Source organism: Carassius auratus, chromosome 7, assembly GCF_003368295.1.
Source record: "Carassius auratus strain Wakin chromosome 7, ASM336829v1, whole genome shotgun sequence".
In the NCBI taxonomy this organism is placed as follows: domain Eukaryota; kingdom Metazoa; phylum Chordata; class Actinopteri; order Cypriniformes; family Cyprinidae; genus Carassius; species Carassius auratus.
In genome coordinates, this window is record NC_039249.1 from 10,638,486 (window position 1) to 10,665,960 (window position 27,475).

General features: G+C 37.8%; 9 non-coding genes across 9 annotated transcripts; all 9 read right to left on the reverse strand.

Annotated features, from left to right (window-relative positions):
• Nucleotides 1-401: 401 nt before the first annotated feature.
• On the reverse strand, nt 402-592 carry LOC113106646 (U2 spliceosomal RNA). The gene has a single exon (XR_003292521.1). It is a non-coding gene; the product is annotated as a U2 spliceosomal RNA (small nuclear RNA).
• A 1,666-nt stretch (nt 593-2,258) lies between these two features.
• Nucleotides 2,259-2,422, reverse strand: LOC113106640 (U1 spliceosomal RNA). Its single transcript, XR_003292515.1, has one exon. It is a non-coding gene; the product is annotated as a U1 spliceosomal RNA (small nuclear RNA).
• Nucleotides 2,423-6,818: 4,396 nt separating this feature from the next.
• LOC113106647 (U2 spliceosomal RNA) lies at nt 6,819-7,009 on the reverse strand. Its single transcript, XR_003292522.1, has one exon. It is a non-coding gene; the product is annotated as a U2 spliceosomal RNA (small nuclear RNA).
• Nucleotides 7,010-7,661: 652 nt separating this feature from the next.
• On the reverse strand, nt 7,662-7,825 carry LOC113106641 (U1 spliceosomal RNA). Its single transcript, XR_003292516.1, has one exon. It is a non-coding gene; the product is annotated as a U1 spliceosomal RNA (small nuclear RNA).
• Nucleotides 7,826-12,222: 4,397 nt separating this feature from the next.
• LOC113106648 (U2 spliceosomal RNA) lies at nt 12,223-12,413 on the reverse strand. Its single transcript, XR_003292523.1, has one exon. It is a non-coding gene; the product is annotated as a U2 spliceosomal RNA (small nuclear RNA).
• A 655-nt stretch (nt 12,414-13,068) lies between these two features.
• LOC113106642 (U1 spliceosomal RNA) lies at nt 13,069-13,232 on the reverse strand. The gene has a single exon (XR_003292517.1). It is a non-coding gene; the product is annotated as a U1 spliceosomal RNA (small nuclear RNA).
• Nucleotides 13,233-20,252: 7,020 nt separating this feature from the next.
• On the reverse strand, nt 20,253-20,443 carry LOC113106650 (U2 spliceosomal RNA). The gene has a single exon (XR_003292525.1). It is a non-coding gene; the product is annotated as a U2 spliceosomal RNA (small nuclear RNA).
• Nucleotides 20,444-21,627: 1,184 nt separating this feature from the next.
• LOC113106643 (U1 spliceosomal RNA) lies at nt 21,628-21,791 on the reverse strand. The gene has a single exon (XR_003292518.1). It is a non-coding gene; the product is annotated as a U1 spliceosomal RNA (small nuclear RNA).
• A 1,342-nt stretch (nt 21,792-23,133) lies between these two features.
• Nucleotides 23,134-23,324, reverse strand: LOC113106653 (U2 spliceosomal RNA). The gene has a single exon (XR_003292528.1). It is a non-coding gene; the product is annotated as a U2 spliceosomal RNA (small nuclear RNA).
• Between the last annotated feature and the right edge of the window lie 4,151 nt (nt 23,325-27,475).

Sequence of the window (27,475 nt, forward strand, 5' to 3'; positions counted from 1 at the left end):
GCTTCAATGGAGGGACTAAGAGCTCTCAGACTAAGTCTAAAATATCTTAAACTGTGTTACAAAGATAAATTGAGGTGTCACGGGTTTGGAACTACATGAGAGTAAGTTAATGAAACAATTTTGCTATTTGGGTTAACTAACCCTTTAATGTTCTTTAATACTTTAACATTTTATTATTCTGTAGAGTATTCTGTTAAGTATGCGCATGCGCTTTTAACGACGCGTCACGTAGGCTGCGAAAACAATTGATGTCATCACACAATGCAAATTACACGCATGCGTGTTATAGACACCATATGCCGCATTTCCACCGAAATTACCCAGAACAAATGTAATTATATATAAAATGTTTACACATTTCAAACATCACGCATGACAAAAATAATAACTTTTAACCATTTAGGGGGTGCACCGTTCCCGGAGGTACTGCAATACCGGGTCGATGCGTGGAGTGGACGGAGCAAGCCCCTATTCCATCTCCCAATTCCAAAAATCAATTTAATATATGGTGCCCGGGTAGGGCACGTATCAGATATTAAACTGATAAGAACAGATACTACACTTGATCTTAGCCAAAAGGCCGAGAAGCGATACCCACAAACACTCAACAGCAGGAACCACATTCTTTGACACAGCAGATATGATGCTGGTTAGGTAAGGTTTATTTTATTTTTTTACCTCTAATACTTCTTGTGCAGAATGCTGTTGTTAACACAGCTCAGGTAAGGTAAGGCTTAAAGGGTCATTAAACTCCCCTCACTTGAGCACCGGTCGTTCACACCTTAGACTTGAAAAGGGTTCAAGAAATGGGCAGACGAAGCGTTGATAAAATGGGAGGGTAAAGGGGTGGGATGAGGGGAGGAGACAGTATGAGGAGGGGAGGGGTCAAAACGTAACTCAAGAGTCCTACAAATCACACTCACTACAGACACTAAAACAATGAATAGAGATAAAGACTGGGGTATACTGCATTTAAAAAATAGGACCATAAATAATCAAAGTAAAAGCCTTAAGAAACAATATAAATAGAACTATCAAAAACAAATTAAGCAATAGAGGTGGGCAGATCGATACTAATATCGATAATATCGATACCAACGTTGGTATCGGTATTGATCGATACCAACGGGAAAATATCGATACTTAAGTTTCAGTTTCTCTCGTTTTGCGACCTGGCCGTGTTTATCAAAATGCTGCTACTGTCACAGAGCAGAGCAAGCTCTCAAGAGTGCTGCTCGTGCTCGACACTGCTCTCCGCCCCTCTACTGTGTTGTACCGTCACGTGACTCACCACTAGCGCTACCACCAGCAGTCAGGCGCGCGCACCGCTCAGCCGCGCATTTCTAACAGCAGTCAGTCAGAGGCGGAGAGAAAGAGGAGCGTTGTATGGCTGTATTTTCAGGCCGATCTACCCTTTTTGTGTCAGCTGTGAAAGGGATACTAGTTTCTATATTTAAACTACACATAGTGATGTGCACCAGACTTAATTATTTTTATTATTTATTATTTTATCAATAGCTGATTCTCCAAGAGCAGTGGATATTACAAGGCGCCTATCAGAAATGATTGTGAAGGACCTGCAGCCTCTTTCCATAGTGAAAGATGTCGGCTTCAGGAATTTTGTACAAGGAGAATTTGTTTTTACATTGTGAAGTAAAACTTTATGACTTTAAGAAAAAAAAATCCTGAAAAGAAGTGCACTAAAGAGGAGAAACATTTTTTTATTAACATGCTACTTGAAAAGAGAATTTGTTTTTACTTTTTTTTATATATATATTTGTGAAGTAATCATTTTGTAACTTTGTTTAAAAAAAAAAAACAGAAGTAACCAAAAGTTGTTTCTGAACAAAAGCTTTTGTAGTACTGATTAATAACCCGAAATGCAAATCACAAAAACAAATTAAAAGTCATGAAAATTCATTTAGATTTAGGTTGAAGACGCATCCACCTTAATTATTAAAAAGTATTGGTATTGGTATCGGTATCGGCGATACTGGCCCTGTATTTACTTGGTATCGGATCGATACCAAATCTAGCGGTATCGCACACCTCTATTAAGCAAGTTTTAAAAATTATACTTTAAACAATAAGCATTTTGTTATTTCAGGACAAATATTATACGTATTATGTATAATTATCACAAACAAACATACTGATATAGAGTCCCAAAACTTATTCACAGTTATAATAAACCCCTTTTTAACTAGTAATAATTCCTTAAACTATGTACATTATATTTCTATTTTTAACCAGAAGATCAGGGGAGAGCGCGAACGCAGTCCCCCACTACCAGAAATTATGCAGTCGAGATTCCCACATTTGGGGAATTCGCAGGGGTCAGCACAACCGGAGTGCAATGGCTGAGCCTCGCCCTGGGTGAACCACCTTCTTGATCATGGTATCTCCCCTGCCAGGTAAGTATGAATTCTACACTGACCCTGAAGGGGGAGCATTTAAGGGAATATTATTGTCAGTGATGATGAGACATTACTCCATTAGATTCATCATCCCGATCTAAACAATCTACTCTAAACTCCAGATCTTGTTAAACCACTGGTCCTTAAGTTGTTTTTACAGTAGTACAAAACTACAGTGATCACTGACAACTACATTCAGACAGTTGGGCCTTCTTATGAAAGAAAGCTCACTGCAGAGAAAATGGGTGGAGCTTACATGTAGCTCCCCCTTGCTAGACATCCAGCAAGGAGGAGTAAATAATTTGTGCCTAATGGGAGGAGGTAGAACACACCCTCACCCTACCCACAACTCTATCCATCCACCTCATTTGATATCCAGAGAGGTGAAGCTGGAATTAATTTGACTGCAGTTAGTACCATTTGCATCCAATTACAAGTACACCCGGCTGCAGCCTGCAGATCGAGGCAGGGCTGGACCTGGGGAGTGTTTGCATGTACAGCCCCGCCCCCGAACTAATCTGATTGGTTTGATCTTTCATAGACATACTAGATAGGAAATGTGTGCTTAGTAGGTGTAGGACACACTATGTTGATTAAAAAGCTAAAAACGTTGTGCAGTTTTACAAAGCCTTTACAATAATGCAGTTGTATATTGGTAACTAGACTCAATATAATTGAATCAAGAGATGTCTGCTGCAAGTTTTATCTGGACCAGTCGAATCCACAAATGAATCATTGGGACATTCAAAAGTGTTTAGCATGAAAGTACATGGCCTCATGAAATAAAACCGTGTTTTAAAAAGACCAAACTAATTAAACAAATTATTAATAAAGCATTATATTCACAGACAAGCAGATTTGAGGTCAGAATACGAACACAACGTGCTTAAGGTGTGAAGCATTTTCCTCCCATAACCTGCTTGTGTGTAAATAGAATGCTTTATTAAAAATGTTTACTGCTGTTTGGCCTTTTTAAAAACACGTTTTAATGCATTACGCCACGTTAAGCGTTTTCCTTTTAGTCTGATGGTTTTCTATCGGAGGAAAATGCTTAACGTGCAATTAAACGCATTGCGTTCTTATTCTGGACTTATCTGCTTGTCTGTGAATGCTTTATTATTATTATTATTGCGTTTATGGAGTTCCGTCTTTTTTAAACACCATTTTAATGCATTAAGCCACATTAAACTTAGTATGTCCCAAATCATTCTAGCTGATTGAAAATAATCAGCTCAATAATGGTCATAAAATGGGTATCGGAGAAGATACCAATGTAATATATTAATTTAATATAAATATGATACTTTATAAAGTTTCTCAATATTTGACGGCAGTGGCGATGAGACAACTGCACAAAAATAAGAGCATGATGATCATGAAATTCCGCTAGTTACTATAGCAACAGATTACAGGTGTGTCCTTTCAGAATCATCATTGGCTGGCAGAAATAAAAGTTTCTTGATTTCTTCACTTTAAAATAACGAGGAGCAGCATATTTTTCTGAAATAAAGGGGAGGAAAAAAGTCTATGCTTTGCAATATAGTAAAGTAAAAATGTAAATGTCACACAGAAGACACATTATTGCAGTGTCATTTATCAACTGCATGACAGATAATTATATGTAACAATGATTGTCTTGTCATGTTATATAAATAAAAATGATACTGATACATCCTTTCAATTTCCTTACTCATACTATGATACGAAATAATCGCGACTGTTTTACCAGCTATTTTGAAGATCAACGTTCGCGACAAAATAAAAAGTGCAAACTAATGAAGCAGAAATCACTTAGTTCCTCACTTTCCGTGCTGATGCAGAGATCGTTCGCTTGCTTCAGTGAAAGTATAACGTGCCTAACGTTTTCTACTCATACATTACACGTCATGCCCTGATGTCACGTGTCGTTACAGGACCTTTACGGTATGTGTGTGAAATCACGCACCTATCCCGGGTAATCACTGAAGGCGTGAAGGTGCAAAATCTAACGACCTGGGAACAATTGCCGGAACACTTTACAGAGTATTTGCCAGAATCGTAGTGTGAAAGGGGCTTTAATGAGCATTTGACTGTTTGATTGGAGTAAAACTAGCATTATATCACAACCCATCAATTAAAAAGTTCAGTCTGTTTTGAAGTCTACTTTTTAGTAGAATGTACATAGCCTACTACTACTACAATAAAACCAACAATATTTTTTAAGGAATAATCACATTTCCATGTTTTGTTTTTAATAGAAAATCTTTTGCTTGCCAAAAAAAGTTCTTAATTTTGATTAAAAGAAAAAAAATGAAGTTTTATTGCCTTCAAATAATGAAAAAAATTCTGAATTTTGAAAAAAAATAAAATGGAATTCAGGAAAAAATAAAACTGATTTCCTAGTGCCCTATTAGAGTGTGGTAATTTCAACATTCACTATTACTATTATTATCATTACTTTTATTATTCTAACTACTACTACTAGGGTTCAGTAGTTTAAGCACCATTTTACTTTTTGTTAAGTATCCATTTAAAAAAATATCGGTTAATTAATCAGTATCAGCCAGTGTGGTCCAACCTAGCTATTGTATCAGCAAAATCCTCTGTCGGTCTACCTCTATATGTTCATTAAATAAAGGCCTTCTATAAATACAACATGCGTTTTTGTAAAAAAAAAATATATATTTCAATAGGAATGCACCGAAGTACAAACCAAAGATTTGCACAGAAAGATGTAGGAAGATTTCAATATAAACCAAGAGGAGACTGGTTTTCCTTTGCCAAAAAAAGGAAACTTTGCTTTCTTCACTCCAATAAACAAACTCGAGAGACTAGCATAGGTACACGCGGTGTGCATACATCTTACGTCATCCACCGGAGCGGCTTCCACGCATGACTGATAACTGAAGTGAGAGAAAAGTGTTTGTGTTAGAAAAGTGGTAACGTTACGTCATTCCCCTCAGTCGGAAGTAAGATGACAAAACGAGTGCAATGGCGGCACCGTTTTTGCCATGGGAAATAAGGTGAATACTGTTTGTTCTTCTGTAAATTAGGTGTCTTGAATTAGGGTGTTTTTTTCTACACAATACAACCAAGAGTTCCAGGTGCCATGTTCACAGACCTAGTGCCTACGGTGCAGTGAGATATTAAAAGACTGCCTGGGTATAGGGAGATATATAACAATTCTGGTTTTGGTACGTTACTGAATCTAATACCTCATTATCGATATTAAATCGATACCACAGGTGACCAATAACCAGCCTCAGAAGTTGAATGAACAAACAATTTTATTTAAAAAAGCACTGCTTGAAACTCTGCTGCACCAAATGTACAAATCAAAAAAATCAAAATGTTCACAAAAAAAAAAAAAAAACTACAGCCAAGCCAGGGAACATACAGTAGGTTAAATTCTGAAAAGATACTATTAAAATAGTTTAATATCTTCATATCTTGTCGGTCTTTACTCATCACACGTTGCAAAAAAAAGCAAAAACAAAAAACATAAATTAAACAAACCAAAAAAACAACAAAAACGTTTTTTTTTTTTTTTTTGTGAACGAGTCATTATCTGGCTCGGCTCGGCGTTCATCTTCAGTTCTCTCTTTACAGCAGGTCAGTCAGTGTACGGTTTGAGTAAATGAATTACTCCGGGATATTGGTTTGTTTTAACTCAGAGGGAGTGTCAGCCACATAAAAAAAGTTAACAGCTTAAGTCAATTGTGGATTAATGCATATTGGAGACAGTTTAAATGATTCAGTTCGATTTGGTTAACTGGTTCAAAAAGATCCGGTTACATCGAATGATTCGATCGCGAACCGGACATCACAAACTGCTTTGTTCTGAACTCTCTCACAACAGACACGGAGGAGAAGACAATGCTGAATAAAGTCGTACGTTTTGCTATTTTTGGACCAAAATGTATTTTCGATGCTTCAAAAAATTCTAACTGACCCTCTGATGTCACATGGAGTACTTTGATGTTTTTCTTACCTTTCTGGACATGGAAAGTAGACCCTTCACACAGCATCAATGGAGGGACTAAGAGCTCTCAGACTAAGTCTAAAATATCTTAAACTGTGTTACAAAGATAAATTGAGGTGTCACGGGTTTGGAACTACATGAGTAAGTTAATGGAACAATTTTGATATTTGGGTTAACTAACCCTTTAATGTTCTTTAATACTTTAACATTTTATTATTCTTTAGAGTATTCTGTTAAGTATGCGTATGCGCTCTAACGACGTGTCACGTAGGCCGCGAAAACATTTGATGTCATCACACAATGCAAATTACACGCATGCGTGTTATAGACACCATATGCCGCATTTCAACCGAAATTACCCAGAACAAATGTAATTATATATAAACTGTTTACACATTTTAAACATCACGCATGACAAAAACAATAACTTTTAACCATTTAGGGGGTGCACCGTTCCCGGAGGTACTGCAATACCGGGTCGATGCGTGGAGTGGACGGAGCAAGCCCCTATTCCATCTCCCAATTCCAAAAATCAATTTAATATATGGTGCCCGGGTAGGGCACGTATCAGATATTAAACTGATAAGAACAGATACTACACTTGATCTTAGCCAAAAGGCCGAGAAGCGATACCCACAAACAGTCAACAGCAGGAACCACATTCTGTGACACAGCAGATATGATGCTGGTTAGGTAAGGTTTATTTTATTACCTCTAATACTTCTTGTGGAGAATGCTATTGTTAACACAGCTCAGGTAAGGTAAGGCTTAAAGGGCCATTAAACTCCCCTCACTTGAGCACTGGTCGTTCACACCTTAGACTTGAAAAGGGTTCAAGACATGGGCAGACGAAGCGTTGATAAAATGGGAGGGTAAAGGGGTGGGATGAGGGGAGGAGACAGTATGAGTAGGGGAGGGGTCAAAACATAACTCAAGAGTCCTACAAATCACACTCACTACAGACACGAAAACAATGAGTGGAGATAAAGACTGGGGCATACTGCATTTAAAAAATAGGACCATAAATAATCAAAGTAAAAGCCTTAAGAAACAATATAAATAGAACTATCAAAAACTAATTAAGCAAGTTTTAAAAATTATACTTTAAACAATAAGCATTTTGTTATTTCAGGACAAATATTATATGTATTGTGTATAAGTATCACAAACAAACAAACTGATATAGAACCCCAAAACTTATTCACAGTTATTATAAACACCTTTTTAACTAGTAATAATTCCTTAAACTATGTACATTATATTTCTATTTTTAACCAGAAGATCAGGGGAGAGCGCGAACGCAGTCCCCCACTACCAGAAATTATGCAGTCGAGATTCCCACATTTGGGGAATTCGCAGGGGTCAGCACAACCGGAGTGCAATGGCTGAGCCTCGCCCTGGGTGAACCACCTTCTTGATCATGGTATCTCCCCTGCCAGGTAAGTATGAATTCTACAACGACCCTGAAGGGGCAGCATTTAAGGGAATATTATTGTCAGTGATGATGAGACATTACTCCATTAGATTCATCATCACGATCTAAACAATCTACTCTAAACTCCAGATCTTGTTGAACCACTGGTCCTTAAGTTGTTTTTACAGTAGTACAAAACTACAGTGATCATTGACAACTACACTCAGACAGATGGGCCTTCTTATGAAAGAAAGCTCACTGCAGAGAAAATGGGTGGAGCTTACATGTAGCTCCCCTTGCTAGACATCCAGCAAGGAGGAGTAAATAATTTGTGCCTAATGGGAGGAGGTAGAACACACCCTCACCCTACCCATAACTCTATCCATCCACCTCATTTGATATCCAGAGAGGTGAAGCTGGAATTAATTTGACTGCAGTTAGTACCATTTGCATCCAATTTCAAGTGCACCCGGCTGCAGCCTGCAGATCGAGGCAGGGCTGGACCTGGGGAGTGTTTGCACGTACAGCCCCGCCCCCGAACTAATCTGATTGGTTTGATCTTTCATAGACATACTAGATAGGAAATGTGTGCTTAGTAGGTGTAGGACACACTATGTTGATTAAAAAGCTAAAAACGTGCAGTTTCACAAAGCCTTTACAATAATGCAGTTGTATATTGGTAACTAGACTCACTATAATTGAATCAAGAGATGTTTGCTGCAAGTTTTATCTGGACCAGTCGAATTCACAAATGAATCATTGGGACATTCAAAAGTGTTTAGCATGAAAGTACGTGGCCTCATGAAATAAAACCGTGTTTTAAAAAGACCAAACTAAGTAAACAAATTATTAATAAAGCATTATATTCACAGACAAGCAGATTTGAGGCCAGAATACGAACACAACGTGCTTAAGGTGTGAATCATTTTCCTCCCATAACCTGCTTGTGTCTAAATAGAATGCTTTATTAAAAATGTTTACTGCTGTTTGGCCTTTTTAAAAACACGTTTTAATGCATTACGCCACGTTAAGCGTTTTCCTTTTAGTCTGATGGTTTTCTATCGGAGGAAAATGCTTAACGTGCAATTAAACGCATTGCGTTCTTATTCTGGACTTATCTGCTTGTCTGTGAATGCTTTATTATTATTATTATTGCGTTTATGGAGTTCTGTCTTTTTAGACACCATTTTAATGCATTAAGCCACATTAAACTTAGTATGTCCCAAATCATTCTAGCTGATTGAAAATAATCAGCTCAATAATGGTCATAAAATGGGTATCGGAGAAGATACCAATGTAATATATTAATTTAATATAAATATGATACTTTATAAAGTTTCTCAATATTTGACGGCAGTGGCGATGAGACAACTGCACAAAAATAAGAGCATGATGATCATGAAATTCCGCTAGTTACTATAGCAACAGATTACAGGTGTGTCCTTTCAGAATCATCATTGGCTGGCAGAAATAAAAGTTTCTTGATTTCTTCACTTTAAAATAACGAGGAGCAGCATATTTTTCTGAAATAAAGGGGAGGAAAAAAGTCTATGCTTTGCAATATAGTAAAGTAAAAATGTAAATGTCACACAGAAGACACATTATTGCAGTGTCATTTATCAACTGCATGACAGATAATTATATGTAACAATGATTGTCTTTTCATGTTATATAAATAAAAATGATACTGATACATCCTTTCAATTTCCTTACTCATACTATGATACGAAATAATCGCGACTGTTTTACCAACTATTTTGAAGATCAACGTTCGCGACAAAAAAAAAAAAGTGCAAACTAATGAAGCAGAAATCACTTAGTTTCCTCACTTTCCGTGCTGATGCAGAGATCGTTCGCTTGCTTCAGTGAAAGTATAACGTGCCTAACGTTTTCTACTCATACATTACACGTCATGCCCTGATGTCACGTGTCGTTACAGGACCTTTACGGTATGTGTGAGAAATCACGCACCTATCCCGGGTAATCACTGAAGGTGTGAAAGTGCAAAATCTAACGACCTGGGAACAATTGCCGGAACACTTTACAGAGTATTTGCCGGAATCGTAGTGTGAAAGGGGCTTTAATGAGCATTTGACTGTTTGATTGGAGTAAAACTAGCATCATATCACAACCCATCAATTAAAAAGTTCAGTCTGTTTTGAAGTCTACTTTTCAGTAGAATGTACATAGCCTACTACTACTACAATAAAACCAACAATATTTTTTAAGGAATAATCACATTTCCATGTTTTCTTTTTAATAGAAAATCTTTTGCTTGCCAAAAAAAGTTCTTAATTTTGATTAAAAGATAAAAAGAAAAAACATGAAGTTTTATTGCCTTCAAATAATGAAAAAAATTCTGAATTTTGAAAAAAATAAAATGGAATTCAGGAAAAAATAAAACTGATTTCCTAGTGCCCTATTAGAGTGTGGTAATTTGAACATTCACTATTACTATTATTACTTTTATTATTCTAACTACTACTACTAGGGTTCAGTAGTTTTTTAAGCACCATTTTACTTTTTGTTAAGTATCCATTTAAAAAAATATCGGTTAATTAATCAGTATCGGCCAGTGTGGTCCAACCTAGCTATTGTATCTGCAAAATCCACTGTCGGTCTACCTCTATATGTTCATTAAATAAAGGCCTTCAATAAATACAACATACGTTTTTGTAAAAAAAATATATATATTTCAATAGGAATGCACCGAAGTACAAACCAAAGATTTGCACAGAAAGATGTAGGAAGATTTCAATATAAACCAAGAGGAGACTGGTTTTCCTTTGCCAAAGAAAGGAAACTTTGCTTTCTTCACTCCAATAAACAAACTCGAGAGACTAGCATAGGTACACGCGGTGCGCATACATCTTACGTCATCCACCGGAGCGGCTTCCACGCATGACTGATAACTGAAGTGAGAGAAAAGTGTTTACGTTAGAAAAGTGGTAACGTTACGTCATTCCCCTCAGTCGGAAGTAAGATGACAAAACGAGTGCAATGGCGGCACCGTTTTTGCCATGGGAAATAAAGGTGAATATTGTTCGTTCTTCTTTAAATTAGGTGTCTTGAATTAATGTGTTTTTTCTACACAATACAACCAAAAGTTCCAGGTGCCATGTTCACAGGCCCAATGCCTTCGATGCAGTGAGATATTTAAAGACTGCCTGGGTATAGGGATGGATCGATACCACAATTCTGGTTTTGGTAAATTACTGAATCTAATACCTCATTATCGATATTAAATCGATACCACAGGTGACTAATAACCAGCCTCAGAAGTTAAATGAACAAACAATTTTATTTAAAAAAGCACTACTTGAAACTCTGCTGCACCAAATGTACAAACCAAAAGAATCAAAATGATCACAAAAAAAAAAAAAAAACCCTACAGCCAAGCCAGGGTTAAATTCTGAGAAGATACTATTAAAATAGTTTAATATCTTCATATCTTGTCGATCTTTACTCATCACACGGTGCAAAAAAACCCCAAAAACGTATCAATGTAACAAACCAAAAAAAACAACAACCGTTTCTGTCAGACACATCAGATTCTTGACTCGTGAATTATCTGGCTCGGCTCGGTGTTCATCTTCAATTCTCTCTTCACAGCAGTTCAGTCAGTGTACTGTTTGAGTAAATGAATTACTCAAGGATATTGGTTTGTTTTAACTCAGAGAGAGTGTCAGCCACGTTAAAAAAAAGTTACCAGCTTAAGTCATTTGTGGATTAATGCATATTGGAGACAGTTTAAAACGATTCAGTTCGATTTGGTGAACTGGTTCAAAAAGATCCGGTTACATCGAATGATTCAATCGCGAACCGGATATCACAAACTGCTTTGTTCTGAACTCTCTCACAACAGACACGGAAGAGAAGACAATGCTGAATAAAGTCGTAGTTTTTGCTATTTTTTGACCAAAATGTATTTTCGATGCTTCAGAAAATTCTAACTGACCCTCTGATGTCACATGGAGTACTTTGATGTTTTTCTTACCTTTCTGGACATGGACAGTAGACCCTTCACACAGCATCAATGGAGGGACTAAGAGCTCTCAGACTAAGTCTAAAATATCTTAAACTGTGTTACAAAGATAAATTGAGGTGTCACGGGTTTGGAACTACATGAGAGTAAGTTAATGAAACAATTTTGCTATTTAGGTTAACTAACCCTTTAATGTTCTTTAATACTTTAACATTTTATTATTCTGTAGAGTATTCTGTTAAGTATGCGCATGCGCTTTAACGACGCGTCACGTAGGCCGCGAAAACAATTGATGTCATCACACAATGCAAATTACACGCATGCGTGTTATAGACACCATATGCCGCATTTCCACCGAAATTACCCAGAACAAATGTAATTATATATAAACTGTTTACACATTTCAAACATCACGCATGACAAAAATAATAACTTTTAACCATTTAGGGGGTGCACCGTTCCCGGAGGTACTGCAATACCGGGTCGATGCGTGGAGTGGACGGAGCAAGCCCCTATTCCATCTCCCAATTCCAAAAATCAATTTAATATATGGTGCCCGGGTAGGGCACGTATCAGATATTAAACTGATAAGAACAGATACTACACTTGATCTTAGCCAAAAGGCCGAGAAGCGATACCCACAAACAGTCAACAGCAGGAACCACATTCTGTGACACAGCAGATATGATGCTGGTAAGGTGAGGTTTATTTTATTTTTTACCTCTAATACTTCTTGTGCAGAATGCTGTTGTTAACACAGCTCAGGTAAGGTAAGGCTTAAAGGGTCATTAAACTCCCCTTACTTGAGCACCGGTCGTTCACACCTTAGACTTGAAAAGGGTTCAAGAAATGGGCAGACGAAGCGTTGATAAAATGGGAGGGTAAAGGGGTGGGATGAGGGGAGGAGACAGTATGAGGAGGGGAGGGGTCAAAACGTAACTCAAGAGTCCTACAAATCACACTCACTACAGACACGAAAACAATGAGTGGAGATAAAGACTGGGGCATACTGCATTTAAAAAATAGGACCATAAATAATCAAAGTAAAAGCCTTAAGAAACAATATAAATAGAACTATCAAAAACAAATTAAGCAAGTTTTAAAAATTATACTTTAAACAATAAGCATTTTGTTATTTCAGGACAAATATTATATGTATTATGTATAATTATCACAAACAAACATACTGATATAGAGTCCCAAAACTTATTCACAGTTATAATAAACCCCTTTTTAACTAGTAATAATTCCTTAAACTGTGTAAATTACAGTTCTATTGTTAACCAGAAATCAGGGGAGAGCGCGAACGCAGTCCCCCACTACCAGAAATTATGCAGTCGAGATTCCCACATTTGGGGAATTCGCAGGGGTCAGCACAACCGGAGTGCAATGGCTGAGCCTCGCCCTGGGTGAACCACCTTCTTGATCATGGTATCTCCCCTGCCAGGTAAGTATGAATTCTACATCAACCCTGAAGGGGAAGCACTTAAGGTCACATTATTTTCAGTGATGATGAGACGTCACTCCATATGGTTCATGATCACGATGTAAACACTCAATCTACTCTAAACTCCAGATCTTGTTGAACCACTGGTCCTTAAGTTGTTTTTACAGTAGTACAAAAACTACAGTGATCATTGACAGCTACATTCAGACAGTTTGGCCTTCTGATGTCAGGAAAAGGGTATAACTGCAGCCTGGAGATCTCCAAATAGGGGCCGGAACTCCAAAACAGTGTGGGAGCTCCAAAATAGGGCGTGGCTTATTTCCATTGAGAGACAGGCGCATGACATGCATGCACAATTTTTCCCCCAATCCACTTTAGTGCAAACTCTGCCCCACAACTGATTCAGAAGTTTTTATTGGTTGTGTCAGTTAAAGTGTTTCCTAAACCATGCAGCAAAAAAAACGCTAACCCCTAAACCTACCCCACACTTTACCTTAACCAGTGAAATTGACTGAATGACGGGATTGGACCTGAATAGCATGGTAAAGAAAGTTGCAGTTCCGAAGATAAATGGTTAATAACATTATGCGATATGAGAATCACAGCACAATGGCACCTTTTTATTTACACCCAGCATCACTACCCCCTACTAGCCTGCAAATTTTGTGTTCCGGGACAGCCTTGTTGCTTAGAATAAAACGACAGTAAATCTTTCCCCTCTGCTGGGACGGCTCCTGGGTGATTCCGGTTTACATCATGAAGCAGAGGTTCAAACTTGGGACCAAACACCACTGGCTTTGGCCTCTGCTCTCAAGGAGAATGTTTATTCATATCGCATATTTTATTTTAGATGAACTAGAAACAATGTTTCATTTATAAAGTTTTATTTTTAAATGCAAGTCAGTAACAATTGGCTGAAGGTACAGCCAATGATGAAAGTCTTTGCGAAAGGAGACTACGTCCCATTTTGGAGGTTCTGCCCAATTTTGGAGTTCATGGCACATTATGAAGATATCCGGTCTGCAGTTATACCCACTTGGATGTCAGGCTGCTCACTGTAGAGAAAATGGGTGGAGCTTACATGATCTCCCCGTGGCTAGATGTCCAGTGAGGAGCGAATATAATTTGTGCCTAATGGGAGTAGGTAGAATATCCACCCACACCCTTACCCTACCCAGAACTCTATCCTTTCATCGCATTAGATATCCAGAGAGCTGGAACTAGAATTCATTTGAGACTGCAGTTATTACAACTTGATTCTGATTGGCCGCAGTGGCTGTAGGTCTTTCCACCAATCATGTAGAAGAACAACTGAACTACCGATCAAAGAGGCCGGTCAAATGACAAAATAACTTATTTGGACTAGGTAATCTGCCCAAGACAAACTAGACAAGACCACATCATCCAAAAGAAGTCTCACAACCAAACAATAACTTGCCAACAAGGCACTGGAAGATGGCTGGAAGTTCAGGAATTTTGAAAAAGTAATACCTCGCCAGCAGGGACTTTCTGAGGGGCATTTTTTCCCCCCAGAACTTTATTTAGTTCCTGGTTCCTGCAGTGGAAACACAGTACCAGGCCAAAGTCCCTAGTTCCTGGGTAAAGTTCCTGCGGTGGAAACGCGGCTTATGTCACTCAACATGTACCATTGAAAACAAAGGTTTAAGAGATACATCATCTAACTGCTCTTGAATAAAATTCTCCCTGGGGAAATTAAAAATAGAGGGCAAAAGATTATCTGATATACCTTTCTGCTGAGAGACAAACTCCCCAGAAAAAATGTCCGAAGTGATGTTGTCTGTTAAGGTCATACCAAGTGGTTCACCTTAAACTGTCCCAACACCAACTTAATCTGAAAGACCACTCTCACCCACATCATTTTCACAATGAACAGGTAAAGTTTCCTCTATGGTTAAGTCACTGTCAAGGTCTAAAGAAACTTCACCTTCATACAGTCAGTCAGCTTCAAGCTGTTTTCTCCTGGCTCAGATGACAGCACAGGAAGGAAACGCATGGGCAAATCTCTGACCGCATTCATCAGGAACATCTGCAGACACAGGTTCAATCATTCTTGATTGTTTGTGGTTTTCCCTTTCCTTTTTTTTTTTTTTTTTTTTTTTACAGTTGATCACTTGGTTTCTGGCTTGTATATGGAGTTATATGGAGTATAACGGTAAATTATAGTGTGTGTGTGTGTATGTGTGTGTGAGAGAGATTCTTGATTGTTGGTGGTTTTACCTGTTGGGAAGAGGTAACATTTGTTATTTTTTACAGTTGATCACTAGGTGGGACCATTAACCCTTTAGGTAGGCCTGTGCAAAGAAAGGCTTAGTTTCTGGCTTGTATATGGAGTTATATGGAGTATAATAGCAAATTACTGTGTATGTGTGTATGATAGAGAGAGAGAAAGAGAGGGTGTGAGAGAGAACTTTGTGCACTTACCTTGATGTACAGTATCTGAAAAAAAAATCAAAATATGCACCCCATGCTCTCAGAACTACATGGAGTAAACAAAAAAACAAAAAGAAGTGTTTCTGCACTTGCTTTGATGGTGAAAAGTACAGATGGCCTAAATATGAAATGCTCCTCTTTTCTTGATGGTAAAGACAGTTTAAAACCTTAAAATCCTGTAAAAAAAAAAAAAAAGAAAAAAATCTACTTTGCATCAAATTGATGAACAATGTATTATGAACCAAAATGCAATACCAATTTCAAATAAGCTGCAGCTCGCTGGAGGGGTCACGCTACATAATCATTTCTAAAACTTTGGTACAAGTCAATCCCTTTCTAGTGTTGCTTGCTGCTCTTTTCCCCATTAAATATTCAGCACGATGGCATGCAAGTATTTAAATCCACGTACTTTGCTTTTGTTTAGTCTATTCGCTTAAGTCTGACGTCACGTAGCAGTGCTTCCGTGTCCAAACGCTCTATCAGTTACCAGGAGAAAACAACAAAATGCGCTAATATAACCTCACAATGTTATAGAATACTAGCGAAAAAGTTAGAATATTAACCTTTAACTCCATACCGAAGAACCAGATAGCCAGACAATGAAAATATTAATATAAAAAAAACAAATATTATTTGTGTTTGGGACACTGTGAACACAGAGACTGTAATGTATATCGTAAGTTTGAAAGCGTTTAACTTAAATTATCAATATGAATAAACAATGCTCATAAAAGGCTGCTGAGGTCATATTCTCAAGTGAAGTGAGTTGAGGCCTGGACCCGGAAACAGCACTTTTTACTTCATCACTTAACCAAATACTTTCACCACCATTAAAAGGCAGCAGGTGCATAAATACAGTTTTGTTTACTCCATGTAGTTCTAAGAGCTGAGGTGTACATTGTGATTTTCTGAAATACATTAAGGTAAGTGCGCAAAGGTTTCTCTCACACACACACTCTCCCTCTCTTTCACACACACACACACACACACACACTCAATATAATATGCTGTTATACTCCATATAGCTTCATATTCAGAAACTAAGCTTTTTTTGCACAGGCCTATTTAAATGGTTAATGGTCCCACCTAGTGATCAACTGTAAAAATAACAAATGTTACCTCTTCCCAACAGGGAAAACCACAAACAATCAAGAATGCATGATTACATGGTGTCATGGCTTTGCAATCAAAAAATGTTGTTATAATTGAAGTCAATGGGGCAAAAACAGCCACCAACAACAAATTAGGGAGAAAAAAATAAAATCTAATGCCGCACAAAAACTAAAAATGCATCAAAGCCAATGTTGCTACTAATCTTTGACATGCCCAAGACTGTTATAAAAAGTAAAAAAAAAAAATCCAGCCACAATTACTTTTATATTGAAAATGTCATTTTGTGTGTTTTTTCCCCCAAATCAGTAACATAATTTATGAATTTGGCAATTAAAGAGTTAAAATCTTGGATTTTTTTTTAAAACATTTGGTAGTTTTGATCAGGACTGAGGTTGATTAACAGATTTATGAAAAAAAAAAAAATATATGAATCTGATACATTTTTACAGCAGTTTAATTGAGTGGATGTTTTCATCCCGAACAACTCGAAAGGGTAGTGAATTTGAACAATCCACAAGGGCTAAATAATGGCGCAGAAGCGCTACTTGGTTTATTACACCCACAGAAGCATGCATGACACTCGCAGTGATTTCAGCGTACGGTTCAATTTAAAGAAAAGTATTTGCCAGTAATGTATTACTATTGTTTAGCAAAATGTAAATAGTGCAATATTATTGGTTTTTTATTAACTCTGGTTGAATGTATTTGCAATCAACTGTAGGCTGCTGTTCTTTGTTCACAATAGTGTGAAACAACTGGAACATATAATCAGCCTCTTAGGTCAACATCAGGTCAATGAATGGGCTCTCCATGGGAGAGATCCTTTCAAGTCATCAAAAGGTTACACTATCATTGGCTCTCCATGGGGTGTTATTGTATTGTTTGTAGCACATTTGTTGACAGGTATAAAGGTCCGTTCTCACAGACAGTACCTTGAGTTAAGATTGTTTGAAGGATAACATGCTAGCAACACTGCTGAGGAACTGCTACCTCCAATAAATTCTTCTCACCACAAGAACTTCGGTCAAGTTGACTTATTTTATGAAAAAAAAAATGAATAAATTAAGTTGTTTAATGCCACGAAATTAAAATCTTGATATTCCATTTTTGAGAATCGATACAGTATCCCCAAACAAAATATCGGGATACTCCAGTGTATTGATATTTTCTTACACTCCTAGTACTCACCAGGGTTTCCATTGGTTTACATCTCCGATATGCCTGCTTGTTGAAACTAACCTAACTAGTCTTCAAAGGACTACTGGGCTCCAGACAACTTGAAATGCTGAACAAGTATGTGAATTAATATAAAGTTTCTATGCCGTGCACTTTAAATATGTCACAGACTTTTACACACTGTTCTGTTATTTTGGCGACATTTCCACGCCTCGAAACATGATGAAGGTTGCTGGATGAAGGTTTCCTGCGTGTTCGGTCTTTTAGCGCATAGAGTTATTCAATTTAGTTAGGTCAAATCTGACACCATTTTATTAATCTCACTCCATTTTAGTATGACCTTGAATTTAGGTTGGAATGCAAATTGGTTGTAGGTCTTTTTCTAATTAGTAGACCCATTCTTCTGACATTTGATTATTCTACTTAAACTTTTTTAATATTAACTTGTGTCATGTATTCATGTCGCTAACAAGGATTCACCGCAAGACTAGAGTCAATTCTGCCAATTACATATCCAATTCAAACATATAAAAATCATATCAATACAAAATATCAAATTCTCAAAGATGCATCTTAAAGTAAAATATGCATACCAGACCTTAGAAAATACATTGTATGAAGTGAAGAGACACTCAACACGCTTTCTGGCTACAGAATTGCCCTGATCCTTTTACTGCAGTCCTTTAAATACTGCAGACCAAGACAAACATCCCCCGAGATGAAGACAGAAACTAACAATTGGAATTTGCATTAACTAGGGTGCCAAACCTGAGTGGGTTTACAACTCAAAGGGAACAGAAAGTAATTTACTTGGAGGACCCTTGGAAAGGGCACTCCCATTACAGTAATCAAAATTTCTCTTGACTCTTAGGATCTGTATCATCTTCTAATCTACTTTTGTAAGATTGAGACCATTGTACCAGTTGCACTGGGACATTTTAAATCATACCAAACATATAGTCACCTGTTGTATACACTTAACATTGCACAGATTTAGAGTGAATTTTAGGTGAGAGAGAAAGGATGTGGAATATAGAATGAGGGAGTGTGATGGTTAGGTGTGAATGGCTAGGCGTGGTGTGTCTCCGATGGCACTTTAACCTATGCAGGAGGGTGTTCAGGAGAGTGTTCAAATGTTAATTATCAAGAAAGTCCTTTGTTCTCTTAGGGAAAAGTCATCCCTCAGTCCAGACAATCTAAGTGGGATTAAGTAAAGACCGGAGATCTCCAAAATGGGCAGTGAACTCCAAAATTGGGCAGAACCTCCAAAGTGGGGCAGGGTCTCCTTTTGCAGAGACTTTCACCATTGGCTGTGGCTTCAGCCAATTGTTACTGACTTACATTTCAAAATAAAACTTTATAAACTATTCTCCACGAGAGCAGAGGCCAAAGCTTCTGCCCTTTGGTGTTTGGACCCAAGTCTGAACCTCTGCTTCATGATGTAAACTGCAATCCCTCAGGAGCCGTCCCAGCGAAGGGGAAAGATTTTACTCAATCGTTTTATTCCAAACAACGGAACATGAAATTTGTAGGCTAGGAGGGGGTAGTGATACTGGGTGTAACTAAAAAGATGGCATTGTGCGGTGAGTCTCATATCGCATAATCTTATTAAACGTTTATCTCCTGAATTGCAACTTCAACACGCTATTCAGCGCCAATCCCGCCATTCAGTCAATTTCACTGGTTAAGGTGTGGGATTGGTTTAGGGATTAGCATTTTTTGTTTCATAGTTTAGGAAACACTTTGAGAGACAACCAATAAAAACTTCAGAATCAGTTGAGGGACGAAGTTTGCACTTAAGTGGATTGGGGGAAAATTGTGCGTGTCATGCGCCTGTCTCTCAATGGGAGGAAGCCACTGCCTATTTTGGAGCTCCCTCTTGTTTTGGAGTTCCTGCCCCTATTTGGAGATCTCCAGGCTGCAGTTATACCCCTTTTCAGACAATCTGACTCCAGCCTTACAAAATAAACTGTGATTGGTTGTTTGACATGTCGGTCAAATGGCCTCATGGGAGGGGCCTTTACCAATGAAAGCTGCAATGAATTCCAGACCTTCTATCATGCTATCTTACTACACGCTGGAGTGAGAACCTATAAACATTTTTACCCATTGCTTTTGTGAAAACATACACTTGCATAAAGTTTATGAATGAACCCTATTTCCTTGCCTGCTGATTAAATCAAACCTACAAAAATAAAAAGTATCTCCAGCATCACTACTCCACATTTTAAAAAGGTTAAACTACACTACACCAATAGTGTAAATATTTTTTTTTTTTTACCATTTTAGGGGGGTGCACCGTTCCCGGAGGTACTGCAATACCGGGTCGATGCGTGGAGTGGACGGAGCAAGCCCCTATTCCATCTCCCAATTCCAAAAATCAATTTAATATATGGTGCCCGGGTAGGGCACGTATCAGATATTAAACTGATAAGAACAGATACTACACTTGATCTTAGCCAAAAGGCCGAGAAGCGATACCCACAAACAGTCAACAGCAGGAACCACATTCTGTGACACAGCAGATATGATACTGGTAAGCTTTAGTTAACTTTTTAACTCTTAATAGTTCTTCTGCATAATGCAATTGTTAACATAGCTCAGGTAAGGTAAGGCTTAAAGGGTCATGAAACCCCTCTTACTTGAGCATTGGTCATTCACACCTTAGATTTAAAAATAAATTTTGAGAAATTGGCAGACAAAACAACAAAATGGGAGGGGGTTAAAGAGTGGGATGAGGGGAGGATCCAATATAAGGAGGGGAGGGGTCAAAGCACAACAACTCAACAGTCCTACAAAAAAAAAAAAAAAAAAAATCACTACAGACTTTAAGAACAATAAGTGGAGATAGAAACAGGGGCACACTGCTTTTTAAAAATATGACTATATCAAAGTAAAAAAAAAAAAAACATTTAATTAAGAAACTTAAGAACATTTACAACTATCATGAACAAATGAAGCATGTTTTGAAGTTGTGGCCTAGTAGTTAGAGAGTTTGACTTCTAGCCCTAAGGTTGTGGGTTTGAGTCTCAGCTGGCAATACCACAACTGAAGTTCCAGGGAGCACAAAACCGCCAATTGCTCCCCGGGTGACGCAGCAGAATTGGCTGCCCACTGCTCTGAGTGTGTGATCACACCGTGTTAATGTTCACTGCTGTGTACGCGTGTGTGTGTGTGTGTGTGTGAACTTTGGATGGGTTAAATGCAGAGCATGAATTCTGGGTATGGGTCACCATACTTGGCTGTATGTCATGTCACTGGGGGGCACCTAGGGGTTCAGTGCCTTGCTAAAAGGCATTTAAGCCATGGTTACTGAGAGTGGAGGAGTGCTCTGTTCAGCTACAACTCCTGCCAGCACAGACTCGAAACTGTGACCTTCAACTCTCTAACCATTAGGCCACAGCTGCCCCAATAAAGACATTTGTTGTTTAACACTTAAAGGGGAAATAAAAGGCACAAGCCTGTTTATCTTTTAGTCCATACTGCATTGAATTTTGGGTTTTCATCATTAACTTCATGTTCTTTATCCACTTAGCTTATTAAACAATCCACTGTATTACCACTAACAAACATACTGATCCACAACTTTCTAACGAGATAGATAAACTCCTCAAACTACTAATAATTCCATATATGTTAGAATTCTATTTTTAACCAGATGATCAGGGGAGAGCGCGAACGCAGTCCCCCACTACCAGAAATTATGCAGTCGAGATTCCCACATTTGGGGAATTCGCAGGGGTCAGCACAACCGGAGTGCAATGGCTGAGCCTCGCCCTGGGTGAACCACCTTCTTGATCATGGTATCTCCCCTGCCAGGTAAGTATGAATTCTACACCGACCCTGAAGGGGGAGCACTTAAGGGAACATTATTTTCAGTGATGATGAGACATTACCTTACTCCATATGGTTCTTCATCACAATCTGAACTCTCAATCAACTCTAAGCTGTATACCTTGTTGAACCATTGGTCCTAAAATTTTTACAGTAGTACAAAGGCTACAGCGATCATTGACAACTACATTCAGACAGTTGGGCCTTCTGATGAAAAGCTGCTCACTGCAGAGCAGATGGGTGGTGCTTATGTGTAGCTCCACCTCACTAGTGAGGAGCAGCAAATAGAATGTGCTTAAATGGGGGGAGGTAGAACATCCACCCACACTCTCACCCTAACCCTACCCACAACTCTATCCTTCCACCCCATCAGGCGCCCAAAGAGGTGGAGCTGGGGTTCATTCCACGCTGCAGTTAGTAACACTTGCTTCTGATTGGCCACAGTGGCTGTAGATCTGTCAACCAATCATGTAGAAGCAGGCTTGCCGCGAGAGACGGTGCTGACTGTGTTAAGCCGCAACACCAGGCATGTCACTTGGCCACTGCGGCACTGACCCCAATGGCCCCCAAAAGCTTATGCTCTTCTGTGTAAGCAGTGACACAAGGAGCATTTACACATTGATTTCAACAAAAACAGTGCATCAATGCAGCGCGGATGACACAGAAGGGTGCACGCGGCTTGTGTTCAGCTCAAGTTGCCCAAAATGGCGCTACGGTTATGCAGAGAGACACAGAGGAGACAAACTGTTGAATTAAGTTATTTTTGTTTTCTTCAATGACAAAAGCAGTTTGATTAAGATATAAATCAAAAATGCAAAAAGTCTGGCTGTGCTTAATGGGTACATGTTTATCATGCAGTTGTAGGCAGGCACTAGAAGGTTCTGTCAAACAGTACTGCAGTCAAAAAAAAAGCAAAAAATTAAAGTCATAACAGTGATTGACAGATGCCTCCACATGAACACACATCCCACTTTATTCTTTTAGACGATCAGAATACTTATAAAAAGTATTAAATAGTAAAAGCTATATAAAAAAATTTACGGAAAAAAAATTAGTCTAGTTACAACACCTTCTAGCAGGTGTAAATGACAACACCTTCTAGCAGGTGTAAATGACGCCATCCAGCAGAACCTTTACCCACTGCTTTTGCACACACAAAAAATTATGATTGAAAAACCCTTGTTCTCCTGCATTTTCAAACATAAATAAAATGTAAACACTATAACAATCCATCCCAAAACTATACACTAACAAAATGTAAAACATAAAAATACTGACTATTTCTTAAAATGTACTAAAATCACACAAGAACAACACATATTATTAACCATTTTAGGGGGGTGCACCATTCCCGGAGGTACTGCAATACCGGGTCGATGCGTGGAGTGGACGGAGCAAGCCCCTATTCCATCTCCCAACTCCAAAAATCAATTTAATATATGGTGCCCGGGTAGGGCACGTATCAGATATTAAACTGATAAGAACAGATACTACACTTGATCTTAGCCAAAAGGCCGAGAAGCGATACCCACAAATGGTCAACAGCAGGAACCACATTCTGTGACACAGCAGATATGATGCTGGTTAGCTTTTATTTAGTATATTTTCTTAAAATGGGTCTTTAAGAGTTCTTGTGCAGAATGTATTTAACATAGTTCAGGTAATGATTAAAGGGTCACAGAGAGGTAAGGATTAAAGGGTCACAAAATCCCCCTTACTTGAGCACCAGTCGTTCACACCTTAAAAACAAAAGAAATGGGCATACAAAGCTGTGAAAAGTAGGAGGGTAAAGGGTGAGATGAGGGGAGGAGTTAAAGCACAAAAACACAACAGACCTACACTCACACTCACTACACTCACAAAAAAACAAAAAACAAAAAAAAAACACCACAAGTGTTGGGAAACACCACATTTACATTTTTTTATGTTTTTGTAAATATATGCAAATACGTTCAAATTGAATAAACATTTAGTTATTACAGGGCATGTAGTCTGTAATAGTGTTGTCACGGTACCATAATTTCAGTATTCAGTAACGATACAATTGAAAATCCAAGGTTCTTGATACCAATTTCAGTACAAAAGCAAAACACAAAAATATGCTAATAAAAAAAAAAAATAACTTTTTAGCACTAAAAATAAAACCAATGCCATTCTTTATGCTTATTTACAATTGTGTTTATAGTTTTTCTACAAGTTATATAATTATGAAAAACAGTAAACAAGTTTCACCCAAATTTAATTTGTCTTAATTTATGAAATGTAAACATTTTATTTTTGGTAAATAAAGGGGATTTGCTATTAAAATTAAAACATTTAAGAAATATTGTGATTTATTTCTTTATAAATTTTTTTTCAACAGTAGTAGCAGTATCACATACATTTTACTAAATAATAGTAATATTCTTAGTAATGTAATATTAAGGCCTAATGAATGCATATTTGTCATTTTAACTGAACTTAAGACTGGTGGTGATGCTTAAGATATTTTTGGTCATTGAGGGTTTCTGTAAAAAAACACAAAAAAAAAGTAATAGATCATATTAATTATTATTAAAAGATAATACTACTACTAATTCTACTATCATACTAATGTATATACAATGCACTATGAATTGATGAGCTGCTGGGTTCATGAATATTAATTACGTTCTCTGCGTTGATTTGCTGAAATCAAAACAGGGACGGTACAAGATCAGCACCAGCCAATGAAATTGCCATTTGCACATTAGCTCTGCCCACTACCAGAGAAACCGGTATGTCTTCTGCTTGTTCGAAAATGAATATGAATAATTCTAAATGAACTCCATTATTTTGACAGGAGAAGACAAAGAATAGTTTACATACAGCGAGTCGATTCAGCGTGGTAAGACTCTCGCTCGCTCTCTCTTTGCATGTGTGAGAAACAGCGCTATCAGTAAAGCGACGGGGAGTCGTGCGCCTTCACAAAGAGTTTACAGAGCATCAAATACAGGTGTGTATTTGGACGCTGTGCGTCCATTGAGATTAACTGATAAGTTCAGATCGCTTGATGGAGAGAGAACTCTGAAGCTCAGATGCTGAAATTAATGCGTCATGCGCTTCAGTCTATGAAGTAAACAAACCCGCACGTCTCTGCCATTCATTAATTCACACAGAGACGCGCAGAACACATTCATATTTCAAACAACTTTTGCGGCTTAACATTTACAGATACTGGTCCATATGGAGATTTGATTTGATTAATTTATGCTAACTTTGACAAATTCCATGACTGTCCATATTAAAATGCAAGTTTCATTTTCATGACTTTGAGATTCCGTCCTCGTTTTCTTCTTCGCGGAAATCATAGCGCTGAACCGGGTTTGAATGGGACCTCGGTACTACCGGTACTTAAAGAAACCTGGTACCGTCACATTTAAAAAAAATGTAGTACCAACTTGGTACCGAAATACCGGGTCTTTTGACAACACTAGTCTGTAATTATAAAAATTGAGGATGAAAATTTAAAAGATGTTTTAAAGCTCACCATATCCTTTTACAATATCTTCATCACGGTCATAATCACTACAAACTAGAAATGTAACAATATCAAAATCTCAATGAAATATTGCAATAAAGTCCATGATATTGATATATTGAAGAATTGGAATTTTTTTTTTTTTTACATTTTAAAGCTTAAATCGAATGCATGTTGAGAATTCAAAATAAAGAGCTCCATCCTATGTTCTTAAAGAGCCAGTAAGATGAAAATTCTAAGCTTCCTATCACTGTTTATAAGTCCTGTACATTAGGTTTAAATCCATCCAAGGTTAAAAAACATTGTCATTTTGTCAAAATATCATTTTAAAATTACCTCAATTCTCAGAGATCCCCAAACGGTTCGCGCGAAGCTGTTCAAAAGATTCAGTTTCCTTAAAGGGGGGGGGGGGGTGAACTGCTCGTTTTCACTCAATATCCTGTTAATCTTGAGTACCTATAGAGTAGTACTGCATCCTTCATAACTCCAAAAAATCTTTATTTTTATAATATTTATAAGAGAAAGATAGTCTGTACCGATTTTTCCCGGAAAAACACAAGTGGCTGGAGGTGGGATGTGTGGGCGGAGCTAAAGAATCACGAGCGCCAGTAGGCTTTCGCGTTGAGAGCGTTTGGAAGCTGCCTGTGACACAGATCCAGAGGCTGAAATTTAACAAGAGCAGTATCAGCAAAGGCGTCTCCATGTGGTATGTACTGAAACTGTATATATTTGCTTAGCGGTTTTTGAAAATGACTAAGTTCCACTTTATGTCGTCTTTTTTTTTTAAGCTGTACATTTGGAAAGTGCAGTTTGATGACAACATCGCATGTTGTTTACTTGATGTGCTTACTCGCTGATAGCTAAGTTAAGAACAACGAGATATTTGAAGCAGTTTTACTCACCGCATTTGGTTCCAACACACGATCGTGACCCTTTTTCATTGGGACTGCACATCATTGGCGCATCTTTTGTAGTCTTTACGATGGGGTAGTGGAAAAGCACAGACCAACTGCATGCATCATTTAGTCAATCAAGCCTGTGCATTTCAGGCAGTAAACATTGCAACTCTTCTGAGCAGACAGATGAGAGAGAGAGAGAGAGAGAGAGGAGGCAAGTAACATGAAAAATTTAGCGACATGTAAAAAACCATGAGAGAGAAACAGGAGAGTGAGATGGAGAAAGTTAGGAAAAAGACAAGTGAGATGGAGAAAGTTACAGAAGATTTAGAAAGATCTAACAAATCATGCTCTCCAAAAAAAGAAAAGTTGACAGCGGAAATAGAGCTTTTAATCTGGAATGGACAGACTCATTTCAGTTTATACTTCCCACTTGGAGCACCTAAATCAGTGTGTCTCATGTGTTCAGAAACCGTGGCAATTATTAAAAATGCCAATGTGAAATTCCATAAGACAAAACAAAAGTTAAGAAACATAACCACTTAAATCTGAAGTGAGCTCTCAAATAATAAGTAGTCTCAGAGCCCAATATGGCCAGTCAACCAAGATCCTGAGCCACACATTGACTGCCCAACAACTTGCTCATGAGTGTTCCCCTCAAGAGTTGCTTGGACTTTGGGTCAACGCAAAACCCATATACTGATGGAGGGGTTGTCAAAGAATCCATGAGTGCAGTAGCCAAAACAATACTTGAGGGAAACAAATACAAAAGCTTTGTGATTAAATAAAGCAAATACCCATGTAAGCATCATCTACCACAAAGATAAGGGAAATATTAACTCTGTGCTAACACAAAGCAAATTAAAATAAATAATTGTATATTATTCCTATGACAATAATAGCCATACATTGTAATATTATTGCACTGAAAAAAAAAGTTAGTATTTTCACAGGTAAATAATCTTGTAACGCTACAGTAGGAAAATTACAATACTTTTGTCCTAATTTCCAAATATGCAAGCAGAGCCTGAAACTATAACTTTGACACATCACATTAATTTGCATATTTATGACGTCAGGTTTGCGTTCAGCACCTCAGATCTGTTCTACTCTCTGATCTGTCACATACTGTTTCAAGAAGGATTCATTCAATCAGAATGCAGTTTATTGAATGATATCAGTCAGTGCCTCATTGTCAGCAAGAAACTAACGGTGAACTCTCCTACACCGCGCTAATCTCTCCTTTGCCTTTATTAGTGGTCTTATGTGAGCGAGTTAATGA